General features: G+C 39.3%; 1 protein-coding gene and 1 non-coding gene across 2 annotated transcripts in view; one reads left to right on the top strand and one right to left on the bottom strand.

The window, feature by feature from the left end:
• Nucleotides 1-20401, top strand: part of Mnat1 (MNAT1 component of CDK activating kinase) — a 131546-nt gene that overhangs the window by 15123 nt on the left and 96022 nt on the right. The window lies entirely within an intron of this gene.
• Nucleotides 4394-4528, bottom strand: LOC143437234 (small nucleolar RNA SNORA17). Its single transcript, XR_013106845.1, has one exon. It is a non-coding gene; the product is annotated as a small nucleolar RNA SNORA17 (small nucleolar RNA).

Raw genomic sequence — 20401 nt, 5'->3', positions numbered from 1 at the left:
GTATACTTTCTCCTAAAACTACCCTTCAAGTTACAGACTTTACCATATTCCCTCCGTGTCACAATCTATATTATTTTCCTCTCTCCTTGGACTGTTTTAGATGTCTCCTGTCTGAGGCTGTTCTGTTTCACTTATAAACTGTACATTTGGCGTGATGGCCCCACTGTCCCCTAACCCCAAACTGAGAAAACAAAAAGTTGCCTTCCTGCTTAGAAAACCCATGTGAATAACCATGATACTTCATACTTAATCTTTATCAGTGGTTTTTTTTACATCCTCCATCAGCTTTATTCAAATATTTTAAGTAGGGAGTGGCAAGATGGCTCAGCGGGTAAGGGAGTCTGAGTTCAATCCCACTGGAAAGAGAACTCCCCCAAGCTATTTTCTGATCTCTATACATGTGCATGCTGTCTGTCTGTCTGTCTGTCTGTCTCTCTCTCTCTCTCTCTCACACACACACACACACACACACACACACACACACACACACACACACACACACTTTAAGTCACCTTTACAACAGGGGGCCAGTTTTTATACCCAATTTGTATAGAGATGTGATTAGAAGTGTTGTTTTAAATTTTTCATTGAAATTTTGTAATATATTCTGTATTTGTATTAAAAAAAAATTATTTACCTTCCATATTCTTTTCCTCCTACTCCAGCCTCTGAATAAAACTGATAGTTTAGGAAGCTGTACACGTCATTCTGGAGTGCAGTGATTTTTCAGCTGTTCCTGAAACTCTAGCTTTTCAGAGAAATTGTTTGGAGTAGCAGGTCTTTATCATTCACTTCAACCAGAGAACATTCCATTATCTGTGTTACATGTTAGGTTTCTGGGTAACATTTGGTGTAGAGGGAAGCTCCTGCGCTAAAGAAATGGTTGGGAAATGCTGTTTTAACTCTGACCATAACCTGGTCTACAGAGTGAGTTCCAGGACAGCCAGGACTACACAGAAAAACCCTGTCTCGAAAAAACCAAAAAACCAAAACCGAAACCAAAACCCAAACCCAAACCAAACCAAACCAAAAACTCTGGCCATAAGCTTCAAACTCCTTAGTTTATCTTGTGAAGGTCTCCTGGTTTGGCCCTGCCTACTACGATTTACCTTATCTAACCCCCTCGCTCCCAGAGCCTTTTCTAGAGATTGAAACTAGTGAAATTTATTTTGTTTGACCCTAGAGTGTTACTTTACATAGGATTTAAATGAAAAAAAAAAAAAAACAAAAAAAAAAAAACAAAAAACGACTAGTTGCTACCTTGTAAAAATCAGAGATAGATTTTCTGCCGTTTTTTTGAAAACATAAGTCCACGTTGGACCCATGTGTTTTGCAACATGAAATTAATGAGTACTGGTTATCACCACCACAACCAACCCTAGTTGACTAGCTTGAGGAATCTTAAAGAGTGTTTTTAATGTTATAATTATATATTTTTAATACTTATGTTTATTGTAAACCTGCAGGAATCTAGACTCACCTGGGAGCTTGCCTGGAGACTTGCCTGTAGGGATTATCTTGATTACATTAATAGATAATTCCTGACCCATCTTAATTGTGGTGACACCATTTTATGGGTTGGATCCTGGACTGAATGAAAAGGAGAAAGTGAGCTGAGCACTTGATTCACTGCTCAGACAGTGGGACCAGCTGCTTCAAGCTCCTGCTGCCTTGACTTCTCCCCATGATGAACCTGTACCCTGAACGGTGTGCTAAAACAAATCAACCTTTTCCCCTGGCGGTGCATTTGTGTGGGTATTTTATCATGGCGACAAGAAAAGAAATGAGGCCGGGCAGTGGTGGCGCACGCCTTTAATCCCAGCACTTGGGAGGCAGACGCAGGCGGATTTCTGAGTTCGAGGCCAGCCTGGTCTACAGAGTGAGTTCCAGGACAGCCAGGGCCACACAGAGAAACCCTGTCTGGAAAAACCTTAAAAAAAAAGAAAAAAAAAAGAAAAGAAATGAGGATATTCATTCTACTGATTTCTGTTTCTATTGATTTGTACATGTATATATATTAAGTATGTACTCCGTCACCGAGCATAGCTTGACAATTGTTTTATTTGCTGCTTTTACTTCTTGAGATTATAATTACATAACATTTCCCTTCTCTTTCCTCCCTCCAAATTCTCCCATATACCCCTCCTTGCTGTCTTTCAAATTCATGACCACATTTTTCATTAATTGTTGTTGTATGTACATATGTTTATGTCTATACATATATATCCCTAACATAATCTGCTCAATCTACATAATGTTACTCGTATGTATGTTTTCAGGGCCGATCCTATGATAGTGAATAACTAAGTGTTGTGCTCTTTCTGGGGAAGACTGTTTCTCACACTCTCAGCGTTCCTTAGTTGCCTATGGCTCTTTGTGTAGGCTTGAGTCTTCTTGGACTTTTCCTGTCGATTTTGGCATTTTTATTGGTGTCATTCTTGTTCAACTCATGTTTGAGAAGTCATATTGGTGAGACTTACATACCCAGGAGACACAATTTCACAGCAAAAGCCCTGACTCTTTTTGTTCTTACAGTCTTTTTTTTTTTTTAAACCTTTTTATTAGTTCCTTGTAACTTTAGCATCTGATGTGACTGATCTCACACGTCTCCCCTCCTCTTGTACCCACCCTCCACCCTTGCAACCTCCCCTCAGGGGAAAAAAAATCTCATGAAAGCTTTAGTTGTGTCACAGTGTGTCCCACAGTATACCCTTTTGTCCACACTTCTTTGCTTGCAAATGTTTATTGCAGTGACTCTGTTACAAATCCTCTGGCTTCTGCTATTCTATCAACGCTGGAACCTCACTGCCATATCCTGTGTTGCCTTGTGTCATGGCGATCCTGTAGTTGTGGATCTGTAGGACTGGCTTCTTCATCTACTCCAGCAGTATTGATGTAGTAGATGTTGGGATGAGCCAATTCAAAGCCCCGGATCTGGGCCCCAGAGCTGGCAGATTGACCAGCTCTCCTTCACCCGCACCACTGTGGTGGGCTCACTATCAACCCCACAACCCTGGCCAGCTGTACTCTCTGCCCAGGTGAGGTGCAGGACCTGCTCTCCTGAGTGTTGCAGCTGGTGAGGGACATTGCTAGTTATTCCACTCTCACGACCCCCAAGGCCAGGTCTCCCTCCTGCCATAGATGCTGAGGGATGAGGGAGGAGAGGATATCTTTCCTTCATCTGTGCCACCTCCAGCAGCCAAGAAGCAGGGCTAGCTCTCCTATGCTCATTCTCTCAGGGGCTGCCTCACCTCATGCTACAGGGCCAGCTCTACTGTTGCTGCTCAGGCAAGGTTCAGGGCATGATCTCCTGAGTGATGTAGCTTGTGAGGGCAGGGCCAGCTCTCTTGTCTCATGACCCCAGGGCCGGGTCTCTTACCTGTTGCAGGTGGTAAGGTGGCAAGTGAGGAGGAGGTTATCTCTCTCTTCCATCCACACCACCATTCAGGAGCTCTTTCACACTCATCCTCAGGGCCCACTCTCCCCAGTTACTCCAGCTGGCTGGGGCAGGGTCACCTTTCCTGCTTTTACTCCGTCAGAACCAGCTTTCCCACCCAGGTCACGCAGGGGCAGTTCTGCACAGCCCTCAGATATCAACATGTCTCTGAACCTTTTGTTTGTTTTGTTTTTGTTTGTTTTCGAGACAGGTTTCTCTGTGTAGTCCTGGCTTGTCCTGAACTCACTCTGTAGACCAGGCTGGCCTCGAACTCAGAAATCCGCCTGCCTCTGCTTCCCAAATGCTGAGATTAAAGGCCTGCGCCACCACTGCCTGGCTGGTAACATACCCCTGCTACTGAAGGGCCTCAGACCCAGACTCTTCCATCCCCCCAAGCACAGACCAGGACCCACCTTGGTCCCAGGGTGCATCACTGTCTAGTCACATCAGACTGTTCCTTATTACCCTCCAGTTCTGTCTCTCTTCATTGTGCACACATACTTCTGTTTCTCTCTCTTCCATTTCTCTACCACTTGTTCCTGTTATTGGCACACAGGATCTCTGTCTAGGGTTATCTCAGAAGTGGGGTCTCAGGAGTGCTGTGCCACACTTGGGCATATGGCACTGGTTAGGGGTCATCTTTTGTGGTAGACTGTCATGCTTTTGTGGTAGACTGGTGGTTGTCTTGGACTAGCTCTCTGTCTGGGCTCCATAGTGTCAATGTGGTGGTTGTCTTAGGCTCATTCCTTACCCAGTCCTGCAGTAGTAGCCCCATGCCAGGGTCATCTGTCTCAGGCTCCCTCCTGCCCAGGCTCTTAGTTCTAAGTGGGGCCTGGCTTCTTCTGCCCTGGGAGCTTGTCCTGGCCTGTCCCTGGCCTGGTGGTTGTCTCAAGTTTGCTTTCTGTCCGGCCTCCTGATACCTGACTGATAGTTTTCTCAGGCTTGCTTTTTTCAGGGACTGGTGGGCTGCTAATCATTCAGATGTTCACAGGTCAGAACACTGAGCACAGGCACAGCCTCTCTTCTCTCTGCCTCCTACTGATGTGCATGTGACTGACACAGAGCCACACCTGCAAAGCCTCTAGGGACAGTTGGTTTTACAAATCTTTCTGCCCCATCTTCTGCAGTGTTCTCTGGGCCTTAGGTTTTGGGAGTCATTGTATAGATGTATCCACTAGGACTGGGCTCCACAACTCTGCAATTTAGGAATTTGAAAATTATTAATCCTTTGATGACAAAGTATAAGATCAGTTGCCTCAAGGGAGACTTTTTTATTCCATTCTCTACCACATGAAATGACTTATTGCAGATATCCTTAACCTTGGCTGTATAATCAGGCCAAAGTTAAATAAATTAGAATTTTAAGTAACACTGCTTTATGCATAAACACTTTTTTAATTGGTGGCTGAATGATAAAATCATCTTTCCTTAGCTTAAATTTTATATTCATCCTAAAAAAAGAAAATGTTTTTTATTACTCAAACGATCATCCTGTACTTATTTAAATTTTATTTTGGCGATTATAATGTTACTTTGAAGGAAATAAATCTTCTAGTTCGATACTTAAGTAATAAAAATTGGACAACCATGTACAGTGGTACATGCTTGTAATTCTAACACTTGAGAGAACTCGAAGTTTGAGGCCAGCCTGAGCTTTGTAGCCCAGACTCTTGTTTTAAAACAAAAACAAAGAAAACAAAAACTGAAATGAATTTGGGCAGATATAGTGAGAGAAACAGAAATGTGAAAGATTAGAAATGTATGCAGTTTTTTATATGATTAAATAATGTATATATTGTAATGAGTATAATAAACTTAGGCATTGGATGGAGTGATACGGCCACGTTAACTTGAAGTCTGCACAAATGGGGTCAAAGTGCATATTTGCCTTTGCTTTTCTTCAGTTCTGAATCCTGAGGTTCAGAGTTTAGCTACTGTATGTCCTCTATAAAAGATTGATGCTTTTCCTGTCGGTAGAAGTGTAGGAAGCCAGACTTTGGGTATCTCTTCCTGAGTCACTCTGTGAAAAAGTACTTCATTTAACTCCCTGCAGGAACTCATGAATGTGCTGTTTTCTCTGAGACAACCCTGGCAACACAGGATTTCTTGAAGTTCTGTTACTTTTAACTTACTAAGATCTCTAATATTTTTAGTCTTTGTATTTAGTAGCATGTTTCCAATGTGAAGCAAATACACAGGTGAAATTTCTGACTTATAATTGTGTAATTTTCTGAGTAGTAAAACCGAAGGAACGTTAGACATAATTATACAGAGTGGCTTTGTTGGTAAGCACCTGATCCAGCTCTTATTTCTGTGAAAGTGTCATATTTCAGTGACCGTGGGATCTAAGTTTTGGGCAGCTGGACAGCAGGGGAAGGAAAAATGACTTTTGTGGCTGGAGAAAGTACATTGTGCTCTCCTGTAGCAGACTAGGATCTTTCTCAGAGGATAATGGATTCCACACTGGTGACTCAGCCTCCTGTGGTCTTACCAGGACCGGGCAGGCGCGTTATTGGTTTTCATCATGGCAGACTAGGTATTTTCATACCAAGAAGTTGCAGTTGGAAAATAACTAGACGTTTCCACATGGTGGTTGTAAGAGAAGACTTTTCTTCCACTCTTTTGCTCTATTATTATACATTTTTATTGCTAGATAAACTGTAACTCCTTTGTAAATGGTTATAATGTGTTGTTACTTTTGGGGCCATATTGTGCCTCATGATCTACTTACTTAATTTAGACAATGAAGCTAAGTGTATTTTAAGAGTGGGAAAGATTCCCTGTTACAAAAGTTTTCCACACACCAGATTCTAGGAATAGTCTTTTTCAGATTGTACACTGGGCTCCCAGTCAGTTGATTGACCTTTAAGTCAGAATACCAAATACAAGTGTTGGACCCATCAAAGCCAAACATTTCAGAATAAACTTAAAGTACAAACTTTTGGGTGCTGGAGATATAGCTCAGTGTAACAGTACTTGCCTAGTATGTGTAAGGCCTTGGGTTTTCTCTAACACTCACATAGACACACACACGGAACAGATTTCTTAGTAAAAACCATTCACCTTAATAACTGAGGAAGAGCCAGCACCTCCTGCTTTTTGAGTGTCTCCTTTTAGGTTTATAAATTGTTAATCGAATGAGTAACTGAATTTAGTGTGTGTGCATATGTGTGTGAGCACACACATGCCACCGCTGGTGTGTGAAGGTTAGAGTGCTGCCTGTAATTCTTGAGCTTAGCTCACCGAGCTTGCCATCAAGTGCTCTTAATTGCTGAACCATCTCTCTGGCTCAGATTTTTTTTTTTTTGTTTTTTTGTTTTTTTGTTTTTTTGTTTTTTTTCGAGACAGGGTTTCTCTGTGTAGCCCTGGCTGTCCTGGAACTCACTCTGTAGACCAGGCTAGCCTCAAACTCAGAAATCCGCCTGCCTCTGCTTCCCAAGTGCTGGGATTAAAGGCGTGTGCCACCACCGCCCGGCTCTGGCTCAAATTCTTTATTTTAAAACCATTAGCAGAGTGCTAACTGTCATAGTAAGTATGGCTTATTTTATTTCTATACTTCGTGGATTTATTGTCAAATAGTTGAAACAAACTTCATTTTATGGGTTTTTTCCTCTTTATCATTGGGAGTTGAACCTTGTGCATACTATGCAAGTGCTCTCTCTAACACTGAGCCAGCCTGGGGTAAATTTCTTTCTAAAGTTGTATTTTCCTTTTATATGCTTTAATGAACAGTACTCATGTGGAATGTGTTTATCATTACACAGTGATCTTTGCCCTGGGAATCACAACTCTTTGGTTATTGAATGTCATTTTTAGTAAAATTTCATGCTGTTTCCCTTTATTGATCCTCATTTATAAATAGTTTTATGTATATTATTTAACCTACTTCTGTGCAACAATTTTTTCTATCAGATAATATCGTGACTGAGATAAAATGATCTAGTTTTTGAACTCATATTAGGGTCTCATCATATAGGCCAGGCTGGCCTGGAATTCTATGTAGAGCAGGCTAGCCTCAGATTCACAGAAAACCTGCTTCTTCCTGAGTGCTGGGATTAAAGAAACCACTATGCCTGACCCCATAAATTGTGTTTTAAAAGTCCTGTATTTACTATTTTCTCCCTTTCCTGTATTTCTTGATTTTATTTGTCTTTGAGTATTTTTTTTCCTGTTATAGTAATCATCTACTTTCATGTTACAAAACAGATTATTGCTGTAATTTGAGCCAGTAACTTGAAGTTTGGAAGACCAAAGTTTGTTTAGAAATTTTGTAATGAGCTGGGCCTGGTGGTGTAGGACTGTCATCTTAGCTACTTGGAAAGCTGAGAGTGACAAGTTCAGTGCTTGCCCTGGGGTACCAGAGTAAGTTTAATACTAATCTGGGCAGCTTGGTTAAATCCTGTCTTAAACCAGAAAGTAAAATCAGAGGGCTGGCAGGGTTGCTCATGGGGTAAGGATTCGTGCCTCCAAACTTGATAATCTGAGTTTTGATCCCCAGAAGCTGGTGAAGGAGAGAACTGACTTTGAGGAGATTGTTCTTAGGCTTCCATGCTGTGCCATGCCATGCTGTGTACATATGCCTGCATTCACACATGCACACACACACACACACACACACACACACACACACGACATTAATAAAGATTTAAAGTAATTATTTTTAAAGGTTAGTAAACAAGGATTGAGGCTATATATAGCTCAGTGTGGAATGCTTGCCTGGTGTACATGAGGTTTAATCACCAAACACATACACGCACATGCAAGCACACACACACATTTGTGTTACACATCTTAGCAAGTCTCATCTTCATGACTTTTAAAAAGTGCTTTTTTCCAGTAGCGTCTAATGGGTTTTAGATAGCTTCAAGTGAATTAGCAAGACAATGATTGAAAATGTTTTCAGGGACTGCATGGTAAAAGGGTTCTCTATATTATGGTATGTTTTTAAAATGTATTTTAAATGACTCTTCTTTGTGCCTCACCAAAATTAAACTTTCCGACCACTTGGACGGAAAGTTTTGCTGAGCTGCACAAGATTGCAAACATACAAAGTTACCGAAGAAAACAGAGGGCTGGGAGATAGCCTGGTAGTAGAGTACATACCCAGCATGGGCAAGGCCTTGAGTTCAGTCCCCAGAGTAAGCAGGGGATGAGGGGAGTTGATACCCAAAAGATCCAAGAAGAGAAAACTCAACATTTTTTCTTACAGTGCATTTTGTAATTGAATGTCTCAACTGCTGTGTAGAGGTGGATTATTACAGTGTACAGATGTAATACTGCCCAAAGGCACCTCATAAATCAGATAGCTGGTAACTTATTTTAATAGATCAGATTACAGATTTTTTTTTCCTTTTAGGAGTTTTGGTTTTGGAATTTTAGAAATTCATAGTGGTTACGCCTTCTCCCATTTAAATGAAATTATTAAGGTTAAGACATTTATATCTAAGGAATTAGGCCGTGTAGTTCTTGTTGATGTTTTTCCCCAACATTCAAACAAGCACACTTACTTGTTTATCACTTGTTTTTAATTTGATTTATGGATGGAATGGCCATTACAACATGTCTGTAACTACAACCTGTGTCATTTAAAATGATGAATGAGTTTATTTTCCAGTGTGAGTAGATATTTTAATTTCTTAGGAATTAAGGTTTTTTGGGTTGGAGGAGATCTCAGAGAGCATCTGTTCCAAGCTCTTATTTTATAGATGAATAAAGTAGGTACCAAGGCACTAAGTGATTGTCTAAATTTCTGTGTCTCTAAGCTGTTTTGTATGTTGGAATGCTATGACTTAGTAATGATAGAGACCTTAATTAATGCATCTGACTTCAGTGTACTTGGCACATTCCCAGCTTATTAATGTGGTCGGTTGTACCATGTGCTTTCATTAATGTCAGGTAGTGAAAATTCAGAATTTATGGTGAGTTGTAATTCAGCAGTCATTTTTCTAAAACCTGTCATTATCTGTAATTTAGAACACAATGACCAGGAAGCAGTATTAGTATAAGCATAGTTTTATAATTTCATATTAATCCATCCGTAGAGCATAACATTTTAACATACCTTTCAGAGGCACAGTGATAGGAAAAAATGATCGAATTGCTTATTGTCAAAACAAAGAAGTGCTTTAGAAATGGCTACTTAAGAAGCTGCTTTGCTGCATGAAAACTTAAGCTCTGAGAGATGCAGTGACATGGCTTATCTTCCAGTGACAACTGTTGACTGTCTGGGTTTACATCTAATGCAGGTGGTATGAGTTATGATTCTCAACTTGTGCTTGGCATGGAAAATGGTTCTTTTTGCTGGTTATACACAGTACTATCTTTTTAAGACTTACCTGTTTTATGAGTAAGACCCAAACTTATTCTCTCTTTTAATGTAGCTTGATGGTTGTTAGTGTCATGGTGTACATGTGGAACTAGCATATAAATATATTAAAAATAGTTTATGTATAAATATTATTTACAGCAATAATCCCTCAAGTTAAAAGTAAAGAACAAAATCAAACACTTAAGTTGTACCAGTGTTGTTGTAAGTGTCTTTGCCTAGAGCATCCATTAGTCTCGAGAGTGTTTCCCTCGTTTTACAACTTTATATTTATGTCTTACAATAATTTGAGCCTTTGCTAAGGAAGCCTCTGCTCTTAGCTGGTCAGGTAGTTAGAGATGGTTGTCTTTTGACTCTACTCTATCCACTAGCTGTCAGGTAGGTTAATAAATGGAGAAAGTTTATCAGAAGAGGGTAGAAGTTAATGGGCTGTTTTGTTTGGAACCCAGACTCCTGGTCACTTGTTTTATGTTGAATTACTGACTGTGAGGAGGACATTAACCAAAGCCTTAGATGAAAGCTTTGATGAAAGTAAGGAAGATTTGAGACAGATTCAGGAGGTGCAGTATAACTTGATTCATCACATTTGGCCTTCTGTTTTTTTTCTTGTTGTTGTTTGTTTGTTATTTTTGTTTTTGTTTTTTAAAGACAAGGTCTTATGTAGCCCAGGCTTGCCTCAGACTCTTGGCAGTTCTCCTGCCTCAGCTTCCCAAATGCTGGATTTACAGGTATGATCATTATTCTCTGATCACATTTGGAATTTTGTTGGTTATATGAAGAATGAAAATGTGAAGATTTAGTAGAAATCTTTCTGGAATAGGGCAGATGATATCTAGATAGATGAATAAGCAAATCAGTTAGCAGCAGTGGTCAGTGAAATGATTTCCAAGCTGGTTCTAAAAAGAAGTGTAATGAGGAATGAACTGCACTCAGAGAAAGGAAAGTATAAATGATAGAGATCTGGTCATACAGATCAGAGGGAGTCGAAGGGTGGCCAAAGATTGGCAGTGCTGGCTCAGAAAGACTTACAGTGTTTGGGAATGTAACCAAACAGGCTAATAACCTCCAGTGCCGGAGAAGAGAATGGTGAGAAAGGTAAACACAAGAAAATGTTTAAACAATTAAAAAATTACATGATTATCTAAAACTGATCATTGGAAAACAGATACAATCAGAATTTTATTGCTCTTGGTGGCTATTTATGATTCCTCTGAACATAAAAATGCTAGACTTCTTGCTGATCTGAGATGTCACGTGCTGTTTAGTTTTAAACATTTAATTTTTAATATGATATAAACAGAGATTGGAGATACCTTCACTAAGTATACAGTCCTTATAATCGTCTCTACAATCTGGAATCAATCTATCTATCCATCTATCTCTCTATCTCTCTCTCTATCTATCTATCTATCTATCTATCTATCTATCTATCTATCTATATTCCGGACATATAATATGTGTGTGTGTGTGTGTTCCTGACATATAAAAGTAAAGCTATAACTTAAAAATAATTTTTAAAAATGGATTTCATGTTCCAGTTTCATTTTTATTGTCTAACTCTTTTTTAAACCTTTGTTGTGTGTTTGTGTATGGGCGAAATGCACACGTCCCATGGCATATTTGTGGAAGTCAGAGGACAATTTGTAAGAATTGGGTTTTCCTTCTATCATGTGGATTTCAGGATTGAATTTAGGTCATCAAGTTTTGCAGTGATCACCTATTAGCTGCTGATCTATCTTGTTTGGCCCTTATTTTAAATTCTTTCTTTTATTTATTTTTTGTCCTAACTGTGTATATGTAGTGCATGTGTATGTATGCAAATGAGTGCACATACTATGGAGACCCAGAGGTGATATAGGATATCTTTCCTCAATCATTGTTTTGAGACAAAATGTCACTGAACCCAGTATTCCCTGATTGGCTAGTAAACCTTACTGTAGACAATTTAATTAATGTAATAGGAGGAGCTCATTGCCTAAATAATCCACTACTTCCTCTTCCCCTCATGTTCAGTATCTTGTTTCCCAAAATCCTTTTGAAAAATGCTCATATATAGGACAACCAGTAGGCTAATGAATATTTAATGCTATTCATTATATGACTTTAGATTTATTACATGGGAGTTTTATTAATATAGTTTAATCTCATTATTTAAAAACAGTGAGTTGGGGAGATATTTGTTAGAATTTTATATATAATTGAAAACTTGAAACAAAATGAGAGACTAAATATTCTCTGAGAAATAGGAGGGCTAGGATAAGCTCAGTTGGTAGAGTATCCTAACAAGTACAAGGGCCTAGATTCAAGCTCAGCACCACAAGGTGAACAACCAAACCAATCGAGAAAAGTGGCAGTGCGGCGAGTGCCTGGAGTCTCAGTACTCCGTGAGGCTGAGACAAGAAGATTGCTGTGTAAAAGTTTAAGGCTAGCCTGGGCTACACAGTGAGTTTCGGGCCAGTCTGTGGAATGGTATGAGGAACTTGAACTTCCCTTGCCGTGTTAAAGTTAAAAAGTAGTAAGAAAGAGATGCTTTCAAATAATATGAAGGAAATATGTTCAGTAGTAGACACTGTTTCTAAGTAAGTCAAGTTCCCGAGCCTCGGTTTTAATGTGTAAGCTTGTGCTCAGAGCATTGTTTCTTTTACATGAACATTTTAAAACTACAGTAACAGACCAGGAACAATGGTTTCCATATGCTTCTGGAGGTGTTAACAGTGTACTTTTAGATTGGAAATGCAATATAACCTGCACTTCATTCTGGAAGGTGAGTAAAAGATCAAGTCATGGTAATATTTACAAGTAACCCCATGCATTGTGGATTTGTAACTTCAGTTTTATGAGTTTCTGGAAGCTGCAAATCATTCCTCCACAAAGTGTAGTCTGGCATATGTTCTCAGTCTGGCCCAGTGTTTCCCTCACAGTTTATTCCTATAGACTCTTTGTAGGGAGAATTCAGCCCATCGTGGGACTCAATTTTAAGAGATTTAGGATCTCTAAAACAATGAGGAGTTTGGGGAAGTAATAAAACCCAAGTAGTAATTTCATCTGTGTGACCCTTTAGGTTTTCCTAGTTATCCTGAAGGCAGGGACAATCAAACGTTTAATACCGCGCTTGTACGTGTGTGTGTGTGTGTGTGTGTGTGTGTGTGTGTGTGTTTGCATGAGTAGGAACACAGATGTTTGTGCTATTATATATTGTACATGGATGTTAGAGGTTGATGTTGAACGTCTTTCTCAATTGCTCTGTACCTTATATATTGAGGCAAGGTCTCAGTTGAACCCAGAGCTTTCTGACTCAACTACTGTAGCTAGCTAGCTTACTCTAGGGGTCCTGTCTCTGCCTCCCAGACTGGGGCTGCAAGAGTGCCACGTCTGTGCCCAAGTGATATTTATGAAGGGTGACCTGAATTTAGGTTCTCACACCTGGGTGCTTTACCAGCAAGCATCACCTCAGCCTCCTCTTTGGTTGATTGAAAAGCTTTGCTTGACTTGTTAACATTTTGTCTTGGTCTTTATAAATGGTGTGACCTACTGAAAGATAAAGGACAATTGCAGTAGTTTTCAAGATATACCTGCACAGGATTTTGGTAATTTTTTGAAGTAACAAATCTTTTAAATGGAGTTATGGTAAGAAGGGAATTAGAACATTCTAGGAAGGTTTATAAAACTACTACTATTTCTGTAAAAATGTTTAGTGCGTCACAGGTATAGTGCTGAAGGCTCTTGTGTTCATTGTATCTTAGTATTTTCTAAAAAGATATAATTTTATTAGTAGTATTAATTATTATTATTCTGCCACTTCCCCCGTTTATTGAAGTAGATTCTTTTCTCATATAATATATCTTGATTACAGTTTCCCTCCCTCTACTCTTTCCAGTTCCTCCCCTTTCCTCCCCTCCAATTTGGATTCACTCCCTTTCTGTCTCTCATTAAAATACAAACAGGCTTGTAAGGGATAATAATGAAATAAAATAAAACATAATAAAATACAAGAAGATGAAGCAAGAACTAACACATCAGACTTGAACAAGATGAATGAGGAAAAGAGCTAAAGAAGAGGCACAAGAATCAGAGACCCACTTGTTTGCACTCTCAGGGATGCTATAAAACACTAAACCGGAAGCCACAATATAAATGAGAAGATCTGAGGGAAAAAAGATGGTGAAACAGAGCTGCACCCTCAGCTGCCTCCAGAGAAGCAGAAGTATATACGTGGATGATAGCTTTCAATCAATCATAACCAGACTGCAGTCCTTAGAACCGTGGCGGTGAGGCTCAGGGTAAGGGATGGGGAGGACAGACAGCAGAGACAGGTAGAGTCATTAGAAAATGCAAACAGAAGTTGGGAGGGGGACAAAAGAATGGATGAGGGAGGGAATATGGAGAGAGACAGCTAAAACTAGGGCCATTTGAGGGGGCAGTAATGAGACCTAACACAGTAGAAACTTCTTAGAATTTATACATATATGAAGCTGATCTAAATGAAATCATCAAATAGTGGGGGAGACAGAGCTCCAAAGGAAGCTTCAAAGACTGGACTGGGTTACAAGTAATTGAATTGTTGACCCAAGGAATTCCCATGGGAATCTCCAAACAACCCAGATTTAGGTATAGGTCTTTCAGGGGCAGGGCTTGATTTTTTTTTTTTTTTTCTAGTTCCACCCATTTATCTAGAATTTTATTATTTCATTGTTTTAAATGGCTGAGTAATACTCTATTGTGTAATATAACATATTTTCTTTACCCATACTTTTGTTGTGGGACGTTTGTTTAGGTTGTTTCTAGTTTCTGGCTATTATAAATAAAGCTGCTATGAACATAGTTGAGCAAATTGTCTTATGTGGTAGGAGGAGACAGTTTTTGGGTATATGCCCAAGAATGTATAGCTAAATCTTGGTGGAGATCGATTTCCATTTTCCTGATGATCCCACACACTGACTTCCATAGTGCTGTATAAGGTTCCACTTCACCAGCAGTGGAAGAGTGTCCCCCTTATTCCACACCTCCACCAGCATGAGCTGCCATTTGTTTTATTGATCTTAGCCAGTCTGACAGGTGTAAGATGAGATCTCAGAGTAGTTTTGATTTGTGTTTCCCTGATGGCTAAGGATGTCAAACATATCTCGTTTCTCAGTCGTTTGAGTTTCCTCTATTGAGAATTGTCTGTTTAGACCTTATTTTTTGAATTGTGTTTTTTTCTTGTTAAGTATGTTTTTGTTTGTTTGTTTGTTTGTTTTTTAAGTTTTTTATGTATTTTGGATATTAGCCCTCTATCAGATGTATTGTGGGTAAAAATCTTTTTCCCATTCTGTGGGTTGCCACTTTGTTCAGTTGGCAGTGTCCCTTGCTGTGCAGAAATTTCTCAGTTTTATGAGGTCCCATTTATTAATTGATGGTTTTAGTACCAGTACTAATAATGTTATGTTTAAAAAGTCTTTTCCTGTGCCAATGAATTTAAGTCTATCCTCCACTTTCTCTTTATCAGGTTTAGTGTATCTGGCTTTATGTTTGAGGTCTTTGATTCATTTGGATTGAGTTTTGTAGTGGGTGATAATACGAATCTATTAGAATCTTTCTACATGCAGCAGTATGCATTGTGAAAGATGCTGTCTTCCTTTCCAGTGTGTATTTCTGACTTCCTTATACAAATCAGATGTTCATAGGTATGTGGGTTTATGTCTGGGTCAGTTTAATTCCTTGATCAACATGTCTGTTTTTGTGCCAATACTACACTATTTTTATTGCAATAGCTCTGTAGTACAACTTGAAATTGGAGATGGTGATACCTCCAGAAGTTCTTTTATTATGCAGAATTGTTGTAGCTATTCTGTATGTTTTGAGTTTCCATACAAAGCTGAAAATTGCCCTTTCAAGGTCTTTCAAGAAGAATTGTGTTGGAATTTAATGGGGATTGTATTGAATCTGTAGATTGCTTTTGGTAGGATGGTCATTTTTACATTAATCCTACTGATCTATGAGTGTGGAAGATTTTTCCATCTTCCGTTTTCTTCTCCAGTTTTTTCTTCATTGTCTTGACGTTTTTGTCATACAAGTCTCTCATTTGCTTGATTAGAGTTGCCCTAAGGTATTTTATATTATTTGAGGCTGTTGTGAAAGGTGCTGTTTCCCTGATTTCTGTCTCAGTACATTTGTCATTTGAATAGAGGAGGAGCATTGATTTTTGTGTGTTAATTTTATGTTCAGCTACTTTACCAAAAGGGTTTATCGGCTGTAGGAGTTTCCCAGTAGAATTTCTAGGGCCACTTATATATACTATTATTGTCATCTGCATATATACTCTGACTTCTTCCTTTCCAGTTTGTATCCCCTTGATCTCCTTCAGTTGTCCTATTGCTCTAGCTAAGGCTTTAAGGACTCGATGAGGAAGTATGGAGAGAGTGGACAGTCTTACCTTGTTCTTGGCTTTAGTGGGATTGTTTGAGTTTCTCTCCATCTAAGGCATGTTGCCTAGGACTTGCTGTAAACTGCTTTCATTATGTTGAGGTGGCCCTTGAATCCCTAATCTTGAAGAGATTGCTGGATTTGTCAGAGGCCTTTTCTGCATCTAATGAGATGATTAGGTGGGGTTTTTTTCTTTCCAGTCAGTTTATATTATGGATTACATTTATCTATTCATGTATGTTGAACTGTCCCTCTATCTTTGGGATGAAGCTACTGGGTCTTTCTGGATGATCTTTTTGATGTATTGAATTTGACTTGCACATATTTTATCAATATTTTTGCTATCTATGTTCATAAAGGAAGTTGGTCTGTTAAAGTCTTTCTTATTTGGGTATCAGGGTAACTGTGGCCTCCTAAAATTGAATTGAGTTCCTTCTGTTTCTGTTTTGTGGAATAATTTAAGAAGTGTAACTATTAACTCTTCTTAAAAATTCTGTTAGAATTCTGTGCTGAAAATGTCTGGCCTTGGTCTGTTTTTAGTTGGGAGACTTTTTTTGTTTGTTTGTTTGTTTGTTTGTTTTTGTTTTTTGAGACAGGGTTTCTCTGTAGCCCTGGCTGTCCTGGAACTCACTCTGTAGACCAGGCTGGCCTCGAACTCAGAAATCCGCCTGCCTCTGCCTCCCCAGTGCTGGGACTAAAGGCGTGCGCTACCACTGCCATGCCAGGTTGGGAGACTTTTAATAACTTCTTAGTGATAAGTATTGAGAAAATTGTTTATTTCTTTTATGTTTTCTAGTTTGGTAGAATACAGGTTTTTAAAGTATGTCCTATGTTTCTCTGAATTTTTTTGGTGTCTTGTTATGTCCCACCTTTTCATTTCTAATTTTGTTAACTTGGATACTCTTTCCACCTTTTAGTTAATTTGGATGAGGATTTTCAACCTTAATTTATGTTTTCAAAGAATCAACTTTTTGTTTCATTGACTCTTTGCATTGTCTTTTGTTTTTCTTTTACTGACTTCAGCCTGGAGTGATTGTTCCCTGCCGTCCACTCCTTTTGGGTGTGAGTGATTTCTTTTTGTAGAGTTTTCAGGTGAGCTGTTAAATTGTTACTAAGAGTTCTCTCCAATATTTTTTTTTCTTATGTAGGCACTTAGTGCTATGAACTTATGTCCTAGAAATACCTTCATTGTGTCCAATATGTTTGGGTATGTTGTATATTCATTTTCACTGAATTTTAGAAAATCTTTTATTTCTGTCTCGACCCAGAGGTTATTTAGTAGGGAGTTAGTTGTTCACTTTGCATGAGTTTGTAAGCTTTCTGTTGTTTCTTTTGTGGTTATCTAGCTTTACTCTGTGGTGGCCTGGTAGGATGCAGGGTGCTATTCCGATGTTCTTGTGTCTGTTGAGACTCACTTTGTGTCAGAATATATGGTCAGTTTTGGAGAACGTTCCATGATGTGCTAAGAAAAATGTCTACTTTTTTTGTCTTGGGTAAAATGCTCTATAAGTATCTGTTAGGTCCATTTGGTTTATGACATCAGTTAGCTCCAGCATTTCCCTGTTTAGTTTTTGTCTGAATGGCTTTTGTCTGTTGATGAATGAAGAGTATTAAAGTCTCCCACTATCAGTGTATGAGGGTCAAAATGTGATCTGAGCTGTAGTAGTCTTACTTTTTATGCACTTTACTGTCCTGTGTTTTGTGCATAAATGTTAAAATTCAAGTGTCCTCTGGGTGGATTTTTTCTTTCATGAGTATGTAATATTTCTTCCTATCTTTTCTGATTAGTTTTGACTTGATGTCTATTTGTTAGATATGAAATGGCTGTCCCAGCTTTGTTCCTTAGGTCTATTGGCTGGGAATATATGTGTTTCTTCTCCTTCCTCTACTCCTATTTGTAGACTTAGATTTTTCAAAACCTACTTTAATTATGGTTCTTTAGTGCTTCAACCTTCCTTCTTACTCACCACTCACCAGAGGTAGGGGAAAAGAAAAGCTATAGGAAACAGATGTTGTGGACCTGTTATAAATTAGTTCTTTAGGGTGATTGCAACTTTGGTGTCAGTAATACAGTCCACTAGCAGAACACCAAACTGGAGTCATCAGTGGCAGTCCAGTCCACTTGGCAAACACCAAACGTGAGTCAGTAGCAGTGGCTCATCCAGAAGAAATGCCAGATCGACGCTAGGAATGAGTCCATGAAAGCAACAAGAAGCGCAGGAATTCCACCAGTTCTTTGTGCATTCTCTCTATAACATCACGACATGCGAAGATCAGGAAGAAAGCAAGGCGATATATACCAGTGCACGTAGTGTCTTCAGACAAGACCAGCTTCAGCAAAGCCCAGTGATACCATAGGAATTGCAAGGTGAACAATTGCAATCGAGTTGTCCACTGTGTGTTGGCTTATACTATACTCGTTCCAAACATCCATGTCCTCTCAAGCATCCACTCCAGCAAAATATCACATGCCCTTTCCCCAGGCAACTTACAGAGAAAAATACATGTGTCAGTTCTCAGAAAAACACCCTGTAATGGGTCTGCCTCACAAACATCCTCTCATAAAAAGACAGTATCCGGGCTGGAGAGATGGCTCAGTGGTTAAGAGTACTAACTGCTCTTCAGAAGTCCTGAGTTCAATTCCCAGCAACCACATGGTGGCTCACAACCATTTGTAACAGGATCTGAAAGCCCTCTTCTGATATGTCTGAAGACAGCTACAGTGTGCTCATTATACTAAAATAAATAAATGCTTAAAAAAAAAAAGACAGTTTCTCGAAAAAAAATCAAACGACACAACTGAGTCTCCAGTTGAAACCAGAAAATTCCACTTCACCTATGTTCTTATAGTTGGTCCTTTTCCACAGTGTCCCAGATTTCATGGATGTTTTGTGCTAGGAGATTTTTAGATTTTACATGTCTTTGATAGAAGTACCATTCTTCTATCATGTTTTTAATGCCTGAGGTTCTCTTTTTCATCTCTTGTATCTGTTGATGAGGCTTGCCTCTGAGGTTCCTGTTTGAGTTGCTAAGTTGTGTTATATTAGATTGTTATTATTATTACCTGAGACAGGATTTCGCTATTTAGCTCTGGCTGGCCTGGAACACACTATGTATATAAACCATATGGGCCTTAACTCACAGAGGTTCATCTGTTTCTCTTCCTCGAGGGTGCTGAGATTAAAAGTGTAAATCACCGTGCTTGGCTTATCTTTCTTCTTATCCGCATATATCTGTGTGTGTGTGTCTTTGTATTTCACATGTGTGCGGGAGCCTGAGTATGTGAGAAGAGGGCATTGGGTCCTTTGGAGCTGGAATTGTAGGAAGTCGGGGTTGCTGTGAACCGAACTTGGGTCTTCTTGAAGAGCTGTAAATGCTCTTAACGACTGAACCACCTTTTAAACCCTCATTTATTTTTTCTAATAGCTTTGATTCATGAGTACTTATACATCTCTTCCAGATGAAGGAGTTGAAACTTTGAGACCTTTAGTAACTTGCCTGATGGAATGGAGCTAGCAATGGTTCTCAACCTGTGGGTCACAACCCTTGTCGCTACCCACGTCTGACCTGTGGAATAAGGCAACAGCAACCGTGTTCTTCTTCAAGCGGTTTATTCAGCTATCCTTGTGCATCCCTGTACAGCGCGCTTCCTCTCTCTCCTTCTCTTCTCTTGTCTTGTTCTTTTGTTCTTTTTTTCCCTCTCCCCAGCTCCCGCAGCCCCTTATAAGCATTGCCTTGATCATCAGCAGCTGCTAGTCACTGCTAATTGGCCACTCTCAATGATGCGAGGTGGGGTGATCAGGTAACCACACCTCTCAGCACATACAACTCCATATATGGAGTTGTCTTTTCTCTCCAGCAATGCCTGTGCCAAGTGCCACTTTGTAACGGTGAGAGTGGAGCCGCTTCCCACAAACCCTTTTGACAAACCCCTGTTTCCAAAAATATTTACATTATGATTCATAACAGTAACAAAATTACAGTTATGAATTAGCAACACAAATAATTTTATGGTTGGGGTCATCTCAATATGAGGAACTTTTTAAAAAGGTTGTAGCTTGAGAACCACTGAGCTAGGTCTGACTGATAAGGAATCTCTGCTCTTAAATCACCATGCTAAAATTAAATAATTAAATCACTAAGCTATCATTACTTCTGCTTTTCTTTTCTAAATAGACCAATGGCAAGGCTGGATATTTTTCCAAAGCATTAACTTAGTTCCCATGCTTATAATGTTG

This window comes from Arvicanthis niloticus, chromosome 23, assembly GCF_011762505.2.
Source record: "Arvicanthis niloticus isolate mArvNil1 chromosome 23, mArvNil1.pat.X, whole genome shotgun sequence".
Taxonomy (NCBI): Eukaryota; Metazoa; Chordata; class Mammalia; order Rodentia; family Muridae; genus Arvicanthis; species Arvicanthis niloticus.
Note: the sequence above shows the minus strand (reverse complement) of the source record. Positions and strands in the feature narration are given on the sequence as shown.